The 10,389-nt window shown below is 35.7% G+C and overlaps 1 long non-coding RNA gene across 1 annotated transcript; it reads right to left on the reverse strand.

Moving 5' to 3' along the window:
• Nucleotides 1–1,353: 1,353 nt before the first annotated feature.
• Nucleotides 1,354–2,527, reverse strand: LOC116176827. Its single transcript, XR_004146530.1, has 3 exons — nt 2,352–2,527; nt 1,487–2,301; nt 1,354–1,433 (listed from the first exon to the last, which is right to left on the reverse strand). It is a non-coding gene; the product is annotated as an uncharacterized LOC116176827 (long non-coding RNA).
• Between the last annotated feature and the right edge of the window lie 7,862 nt (nt 2,528–10,389).

Genomic DNA, 10,389 nt, shown 5'->3' on the forward strand with positions numbered 1-10,389 from the left:
CTTGCTCGACTTCCTTAGCGCTTTTGTTAGGGCAGTATTTCTCCCTTGTTCATAAAATACTCATAAAGTATAATAGATATTAAAAAAATGTTCATCAAAGGACTCTTATGTAAGGTACGAAAAACATTTCTTATGAAATATTAAACTAAGTAACGTGCTGAAGGGTCAAACCGTTGTCTTTTATACTACCAAACCCTTACACATTTTGTTTAATAAACTTTTATTTGTTCTATTTTACCCTTAAGCGGTTTTACGCAATTTTTTTAGGTTTGTGCAAGCGATAGATAGATTCCTACTAAAAACGGCAGTTGCTTTTTGCTAAACACTAAAAAGAATAGTAATTCTGAATGGACCATATCACTACCCACATAGAGTTCGTTTAGGTGCTTAACATTACTGGGGTTTTAGAAAAACATGAGACTAGTAAAGCACTGAAGTAGGTATATAAATTATTGTAAAGCTTCTGACAATTCTGAATCTAATTTATACCTCAAAACTTGCTAAACTTGCTAAGCTTAGGTTTTTCTGTCGCGGTCGTTTCCATAGAAACAACATTGTCATATGTTCTAAACGTCATTTTATATCATCCTGCTCATAACATTTGAAATAAGGATGACAGATGTCATTAGAATGCACAATCATATGTTTCACTTTATTAATTTATTTAATTTATTTATTCTTACGGGAGAGGCCCCAAAATCCACCTTAGCGGTTAAAGTGATCACTTTATCTACTCTCACGGTTAAAGATCGACTTAGCCTACTCATTCTAACCTATTACAATGTCATTTTAACATATGCTATAAAAAAATAGTATATTATTATGCAATGAGCATTTAGTGACGGCATAGAGTAAATATTATTTACTCTATGGTGACTGCTATTAAGACATAAGTATGAAAATTACGAAACGAGCCCTGGCGAGGTTCGTAATGAATACCAGTGGAGACAGACAGACGGACAGACGGCAATACAACATTATAAACGATCTCGAGGATCGTCAATAAACGGCAATAGTGTAAAATTATGGTACGTGAAAAATAGATTTTTGTCAACTTTTTTCTTAAACGGCACAGAAAAAATTTCTTTATTGGTGCAAGCCTCGACTCCATAACGAACTAAATAGCGAAAAAAGTAGAACAATAGCTCTTCAGGAAAAGAGCTAGTAGCTGAAGAGCTATTAGCGACCGGACGGACGGACAGACGGACGGACAAAGTGGCCACAATAGCGCGTTAGCCATAGCCTTTAGCCTACTCATTTAAACCTATTAAAATGCCTATAAAATAAAACAATAAAAATCTTTTTCTACTACTACCTTAGAATCACGTCATACTTGCTTGTTTTTTAACAACAGAATCTCGCCTATTCTCTGCTAGTGAAGTGGAATAATTTCATTCTAGCTCTTGTGATGGAATGAGCACATGTGGCGACATCTAAAACAGGACATCCTAAACCAAAATTCTTAAACTGTCAAAATTTTAATTACGCTTGCGCCAGATATTAAATTTTAAGGACCGGTAGCGCGAAAATGAATAGCAGTGGCCAGTGAGGATTTAATGGAACTTTCAAATACTCCCCCGGAAATCACCGTGGAAGCAGAACACGCAAAAAAATTTACTTCCCGACAAACTAAAAGTGTACGAACATACATACAGCAAATTTTTGGAGTGGAGGACAAGAAAAAAACCAACTCATTTTCAGAGAACGTAGTGCTTACTTTAGCAAACTATCACAGTAAATTAAAGCATCCACATTGTGGAAAACGTATTCCATGCTGTGCTCTACGATACTTTTGAACAATAATGTAGATATAAGCAGCTATGCTAAGTTGCAGGCCTTGTTAAAAATGCAATCCAGCGGCTATTTCCCTAAAAAGTCAAAAATTCTATCAACGAGCAAAGTAAAAATGTTTATTCAAAAAGCACCCCCGACAGTTCATATCTACTATAACATTACACGTTCAAATCGTTACTCGTTACATCATATTTATTTTACATTTGCAGGTTGCTCTTATAGTTGGCATTAGTGGTGCTTGTCGTAAGCACGAATTGTGGAACATAAAAATCGGTGGACTTAGGTGGAACTGTAATTAGAATACCCAATACGAAAACTAATGTACAACGAAAGTTTACAATTACGAGGAACCCGTACGTTGGTATACCTACAACCAAACATCAAGTTGCATATTCTACAATGAATTAATGTACCTCACTGCACTATACAAAAAGAACATCCATATCAAAACAGTTAACGTTGTTGGTCATCCAGAACACATTTCCTCCAGGAAGTTTTAAAACTAACCTAAAATATAATGCTCACTAAAATGTTACCTACACTCGTAGATACCTTACATACAAATTTTTCGAGTAGTGCTATGATGTTTATTTCTAATTTGCATCCATAACGTCCTCTTTGTAGCATTTTGTATTTATACACATCATGAATTACATTCCGGTCGCAATCTCGAATACGTTTATCGCTTATGGTTATGTTTATCTAAATCTAAATGATCCACGCCGATACACTGCGCAGGACAGGGCACATTCAATAATTAATGTGCACATTTGTAAATAATATCACAGAAAAGTTAGTTTTCCTTTTCTGGGATAATATTGAGGGAAGAGAAATTGTCGAGGAATTTGTTTATACAGCCATTTAGACAAATATCTGTCAAATATGCCACAGTGATCTGTTATACCAACCCACCGTACATAGACGTCCATACTAATGTGTGAATTGTCTATAGTTAACCCTGCTTGTTTTACATATTTTGCAAAAATTCGTCGTAGTAGTAGAAAAAATTATGTCTATTACTTGTAAGGAATAGGTATTCAACGCTCGTGGAACCGTCACACTCGCCTTCGGCTCGTGTGACGAACTTTCCACTCGCGCGGAATACACTCTATTCCATACTCGTTATAGAATATACTATACCTTTGCTAATGTAAACGTTGATGTAGGAATTCGTAGCATATTCCCACCGCCTCAACCGTTTACCCTAAAACAAAACGAAACCCCGAGTTATGGGACTCGGTGTGGAAATAATTAACGCTTGAATAGCTTAGCACAACGGCTTGTATTCAGGTTCGTAATCGAATGCGCTAGCAAAACAAGGAGATCAGCGTACTCAAACAAAATCGTAACGCGTTTCCATGAAATGATAATGTATCAATAGGTGACGACAATGATGTATCTATTAACAAATGACGCTTAACTTTACAAACATAACCCTTGAAGAGGAATCATCCGATAATTATGAACCTTAATTCTAATTTATTGACCCAATTTCTTATCTTCATTCCAAGTGCTGTTATAACACATTACCCCCGTTTATAAGTTGACCTTGCATTCGCTTAAAAATGTCAGCTGTCTGGGAGATCAGGTGAGTTTGATCAGAAACGAAAGTTGATAAAACTGGTAATTCGCCTGGGCGTAAAGTTGAGCTTGAAATTACACTCGAATTAGGATGTAGAATTTGTACTCATGGAAGACCAGGTTGTTTCATAACCAATGCATGGTCACATACGCTATACATAAGTTAAGTAAATTCTGACAACTTATATTGAAATTAGTTGGCGGTTTTCCTTTAAACCCAACTTAGATTTACTTGTAAATGGGACGGAACCCGTAAATAACATTAATCAAGAATTTCGCATAATATGGATTAAATTGCCAAAATATCATTATAAACAAAGCAAGCTATTTTTTGGAACCGCTTATATTATTGATTAGCTCTCACGTCAATCAATGCTGAAACTAAAATACACGTCAGCACCCTTGACAATGAGAAGGAAACCAGTGGCAATGAAAATTGGAACGTTTCACGAAATAAAATCTATAACGGGGTATTCCACTTATCTTAAAGAGGATTTTAGTTGATATTTTCTCTGGAAATTTTATTCAAAGTTCCGCAAAAGATCGTGAAAGGATAAACCTGATCACGTGCTGAAAAAGTAAAAGCTATAATTTAGCTACGCTGTCAAAGAGATAATGTATTTTAAATGTAAAATATACCCTAGATAACAAACATGCTAAAGACATTAAAACAAAATTTTACTGCAAAGTGCAGTGATTTAAGCATAATGTTTCTTTAAAGTGTCGGTACTTGATAATAAACACTCACCACCGTTGTATTGTTGTTAACGCCTCCACTTCATCTTATCCAAATAATAGCCTGAAAAAGTGTAAAAGTATTAATGTCGGCCTTTAAATATAAAAAATAAAATATTTAAACCAGTTTCCATTAAGTTTGAGGTGGTATAGAGCGCAACTTGAGGGAAACGTACCAGTTTAACCGTTTGGATACTTTTGCGATTATACAAAGCCGCCAAGCTTCTAAAAGATTTTCTACTTTTAGTGGGTACATGCATTTGAAACTTTCCGCCCTTTGTAAGTACCAAGTTTGCTCACGTTCGATTAAATATTTATCCGGTACTCCGCACTTCGGATGTGTTTCACTTCTGACTTCAAAGCCTTCAACTACAAGGTCCCTTCAAAAGACATCTAATCTTTCAGTTCGCTTTTCTCCCTCAGTGAACAAATGCATTCATTGATCTAGATTAGATTGATTGATAATAAGAAACGCTACACTTCAACAGACGTTGGAGGAGAATTACTTTGCGGAATTGAATGTCCATACTAATACAAGCTGTATTTAATTACCTAATTAATTAATTAATTGAATGGAGGATATGTGCAACCCTACTTAATTTAACCTTTGTTTATTCATTTAACGAATAAACAATGATTTAACTTAGTTAAATCTTACAAGTTAAGTCTACAAATATATTTATGCACATATTTAATTAAGCGAAAATAGAGAATACAAGGGCAGATAAAAGGGAAAAAGGACATAAATTTAGGTTATGGAAAGTGGCGGAGGTAGCATATTTGAGGGACACGAAGTACTGGGATTGGTGGAAACATGGCGAAGAAGTGGGAAAAAATTAAGAATTGGGTGCACATAGAAATAGTTTCAATTTGTGTAAATCTGGTAGATTTTAACGATTAAGCACAAAGGTTGATCATTTTACTTGAATTTGCGGTTCAGTGTTTGTGTTTCCTTTTAGAATTTTTTGTAGATGCGTAATGTTTGTTTAAATTTTCATTTTCATTTTGTAAATTGTTTAATTTAGACAATGTAGTAGAAGTAAGACACATCTGGTCGTTTGCGATAAGAAGTTTTGTTGTTAGGCGAAAGTTAATTAATGCACATGATTAGAATATGCAGGTGTTCTACGAATATGTGCGCGTCATTTAGGAGTAAGTGAGGACACAGTGGACAAGCCTAATTGTGATTGGCGGCTTATTGGAAAATTCTTAAAGAATGAAATTATTTTATGATGGAAGTGGTGGATCCTTTAAATACGAAAGACTACGTCGCAATGGGGCTTGCTTGTTCGTGAGAATCGGAGAGCGTTGCACATTTGAGACGATGTTACGTTGGGCAGTCGGCCACTAGGTCAGCCATTTATTTGATGGAAGACGTAATTCGTCATTATTATAATAAGTTTACTTTAACTTTAGATTGAAATTAACAAAACAATTGCGTACAAATACCGTATCGACAGTATCCGCGACTTTTCTTTAATCTACCGATTGCGGCCGAATACGGTACAATCAACACTTGACACGACACCGCTGTCTTTTTTTCTGCTTGACGAAACTGGTAACGTTATACCCATACACAAAACATAAAAAGAAGTGAAGTTCCTACCACCTATCAGCGTATGTTTTTTTGTCATTTCTAAGTGCGCCTAAATATCGCAAAACTTTTACGAGAAGATTTATTGGATTATTGAAAAACTGTAAGTAATTAAGATTTCTTTATGCAATTATCGAACGCATGCATGCGTGGTGTGTCAATTAATGAACTGTGTGTTTAGTCGAACTCAAAGTGCAATCCAGATAGAGCTTTCACGTGAGATTTTTCGATTCGTGCCCAGAAATTATGTTAGGTGTTAATTAACATTTGTTTAGTTAATTCTTGGGAATTGTCGGAACGTGATCGAAGCCACTGTGTCTTTGAAATTAATAAAATACAAGGTTAGGGTACAGGGAAAAATTATGAAATACTAAATTTAAAGGTTTATTTGTTTTGAGCTGGGTGGTCACCTGGACAGATGTTTTGTGGGTGGCTCACTGACCGTTTGCCATTGCACACAGCAATGTAGTAGAGCAGAAATGTGGAGGCAATTATATTAGGAGGACAGCTAAACGCAACAGTAGGGGTAGGGAATAAGGAAGAATGTGTTCCGATGGGAATAAACAATAGAGGGATAAAGAATGCAACAAACAAGTAGAATTTATATTAAAATTGGCAGAATAGACAAGATGGAGAATAATGGATGGAAACATGGAGGATTATAACATTGAAATGAGGGAGGAATATAATTTGCCGGTGGATAAAAAAAGAAAAATTTCGTCACAAAGAAGAAAGGATAGATATCTACGGAAAAAATTGCGGAAAACTAGAATAAAGCTGAAAGAATGGGAAGAGTACGAATACTATTACGCTGAGGAAGAGAGAAAGAAAATGAGGGGGCGTTAAAGGAGTACAAGAACATAGAAACATATAAAATAACGGAAAGAGAAAAGGAAATAATGGTGGAAGAAGTTTATATGAAAGAGAAAAATAGATAGATATCAATAAGGAATAGGAAAGAGGCACATTTGAGAAAATAGAGGCAGAAGGAATATAAAGACGAAAGCAAGAGACATTGGTAATGAGAAAGAAGCACTTTGGTAAGGTGGTGCGACAAAGGGAAAAAATTTGCTATGACTAGCACAAATATCATCCTGCGCATGTCGATTCTGGCCTTCTATCTCTAAGAATATGTGTACAAAATTTGGTTCCAATCGGTTCAGCCGTTTACCCGAAAATCGGAGTACAGACAGACATCATCGAGATTTTGTTTGATTCGGATTCCTGGTGGTTCAAAACGTGTATTTCCGTCAAAGAAGTGAGAGGTCATCTTTCATCCCACCTTACTAACGTTCGGGTGGTAAAAAAGAAAGAAAAAACACTAGATCAAAAGGGTCGAGATAAGAATGAAGAAAAAGAAAAGGGGAAGGGGTACTAGTAGATAAAATAGGGAAAGATGGAAGATTAATGCATGAGGTACAGGTGAAGGAGTGGTTTACAGGCCTGGTTCACAAAAGACATGAACAAATCATATGGAAATACAGTGCGTTCGAGATAATGGGCTCATCTCGACAATACTTTTTTTATTTAGCGAGTTAGCGAGATGTCACTCTGTGCTCTATCTTAATTATACTTCATCGTATTATGTAACGCATAAATACTGAAAATAAAGTTTGATTTCGTAGATTATGTACAGGGTGTAAATCGAAAAGTGGAACATAGGCGTTTAACATGGGAAATTACTTTTTCTTTGCGCAAACGTTTCCTAATTATTTTACGCAAAAATACTTCAAATAAAAGTTATAGAGATATTAATTCTGCATCTAAATCATGTGAAACGATTATTCTACGTCTTCTTGTACGCGAAAAAATTAATTATAAAGATTCTGTTTTCACGAGTTTTTAGTCTAAGTAGCCATGGACTATGTTTTTCTTTTATGATAGTCCATGGCTACTTAGACTAAAAACTCGTGAAAACGGAATCTTTATAATTAATTTTTTCGCGTACAAGAAGAGGTAGAATAATCGTTTCACATGATTTAGATGCAGAATTTATATCTCTATAACTTTTATTTGAAGTATTTTTGCGTAAAATAATTAGGAAACGTTTGCGCAAAGAAAAAGTAATTTCCCATGTTAAACGCCTATGTTCCACTTTTCGATTTACACCCTGTACCTATCTGGTGCAGAAAACGAAGAAATTGAGAGGGGTTTAATTAAAACAGTTATGTACTGAGATTACAAAAAGATATCGCAATAATTTACCATACAACGGCGCACAAATTTTTCTACTGTCACGTGTATTTCAAATTTTCAAGCACGTCTTCGCTCCCTTATATTAGAAAGCTGTCCAAAACGTAGTCACTCGTGCGTCACATATTGAATGACAGAACGCTCTCAAACTTTTCATAAAAAAAAACGCTACTTTTAAAAGTTTTTAATGTTACCCCCGAACTATTTCACCTTCATTCGTATTTTTCACTTAACTCCCCTCACTTAAAACTTACTAAAGTTATTTCGAAGTACTTCTCTCTATATCATAAAAGTTGAAATCTTACGCGCTCGTTTTATTGCTATCGGTTTAGGAAGTGATAAGCATCCGTTTACACTGCATAAATTTCACTTATTGCACAGACATATCGATCTCGAGGGAAACTGCAACACTGGATACCATCTAGACGGATACGATAAATTTTCGATGAATCGAAACTTCAGTTACGAAATTAGTCGAGTATTGACCGGAAGGGGGTTCCAAGTAGATTTTACACCTATGCATCGTGAAATTGGTAATTAAGTCCATCTTCGACGTGTTGATGTGAAATCACGCATAATTTTGGTTTGCGTTCAATTTTGATATATTTAAGGTGTGGTCACGCTGCTGATGGTTTCATCGTTGACCAAAATAAATCTAAGTCGAAAGGAGACACAAGGTGATTGATTTTAATTTGATTAGACGTTTAAATTGAATAAAATCTGCAGGTGATCTTATTCTTTAGGCGTTTATTGTGTAAAATTATGCAAGCATAAATTCGTTCGTGTGTTCGGTATGAAAGCGAGTGATAGGTTCGTAACGGTACGCGTCTTACGAAATATGGAAGTGGAACGCGATAAGCGATTTAATAAAGGCGGAGCAAAGAAAGGAAGAAGGTCAGGTCATTCAACTTTCGTCATCGCGAATTGACAGATTAGTACAATATTGAGGAAAGTTTCGTTTTATGTTTAAAGTTATTGAAATTGTTAAGAGAGAGCTTTGAAAAGCGTTAGTTTGTAAAATCACCCATTTTTGTCGGCTTCGAAATGAACACGAACATCCTCGATTATTGATGGGGGAAAAAGTAATACCAGTGGTAAATTCTGTGCGGTTATTGGGTGTGATTTTCGACTCAAAGCTCCTGTGGTCTGACCATATAAATTTCTTGATAGGAAAATGTTACAAGGCATTACGTATTATCCGTGTCCTTAGTAACTTAAATTGGGGTTCAGATATACAAATTTTAGTTCGTATATATAAATCGTTGGTACTTTCGCGAATAAATTATGGCTGTATTGCATACGCCTCCGCACGCAAATCTAAATTAAAAAAACTTGAAACAATTCAGCTATCATGCCTACGTCAAGCCACGGGAGCCTTTCGCACAAGTCCTCGTATGTCGGTTCACGTAGAGAGTAATATCCTACCACTTCACCTTAAAAGGGCACAACTAGTAATAAACTATCGGTGTAAAATTTTATCTCTGAGACGACACCTAAATTATAATCTTTTTGAAAATTCGAATAACGAATTTTATTCGCGGCCTACAATACCGCGTCCGGTGAAGGTTAGGTTTATGGAATTCGTAGCTAGAAATAATATTACTTTAAACGATGCCTGTGAAATTATGCCTACAGAGTACGTTCCATGGTGCATATGCGTGCCAACAATAAACATTAACATTTCGAAGTTCAGAAAAAGCGAAACAAACCCGACAATTTTTCGTAACATTTCTAAAAATGAAATCGAATGTTTTAAAGACCATCTAGTAATTTTCACAGATGGATCAAAAAACAATATTGGTACTGGAGCTGCGATAACTGTAGACACTATAAGTCATTCATGGACTCTACCACGATGCTGTTCCATTTTCACAGCAGAACTATTTGCCATTTGGCAGGCATTACTTCTATTCTCTTTTTCAAACAAAATCAAATGCGTCGTCTGTACAGATTCCTTAAGTGCCATAACTGCTATTGAAGATATATTCTCTATAAATGAATATGTTAAGCGTATCCTATGTCTCAATACGTACTTACAAACTTTAAATAAAAGTGCCGTATTACTATGGACTCCTGCACATGTTGACATTTTGGGTAATGAACGAGCAGATGCCGCTGCTAATGCTGCAGCAAACATGGTAAATGCGACAGATACTGGCATCCCAACAACTATAGATGGCCAGATAAAAGAAATTCATAAAATCATCGTAAATCTATGGCAGAAGGAATGGGACAGGGAGGAATCAAATTTAAAAATTGTTAAACCAAATATTGGAGTTTCAGAAGAGGCGAGCTCAAGTGGTGCTTACGAGATTACGAATTGGTCACACTAAATTGACCCATCAATATCTGCTTACGGGACAAAATCGGCCGATTTGCGATACCTGTAATGTCCGATTGACTGTAAAGCATGTTTTGCTAGAATGCAGAAAATTTAGTGCAGCAAGAACTAACATTACAATACCAACAAGTATACAAGATGCCTTGCGCAC

This window comes from Photinus pyralis, unplaced genomic scaffold (genome assembly GCF_008802855.1).
Source record: "Photinus pyralis isolate 1611_PpyrPB1 unplaced genomic scaffold, Ppyr1.3 Ppyr1.4_LG7, whole genome shotgun sequence".
In the NCBI taxonomy this organism is placed as follows: Eukaryota; Metazoa; Arthropoda; class Insecta; order Coleoptera; family Lampyridae; genus Photinus; species Photinus pyralis.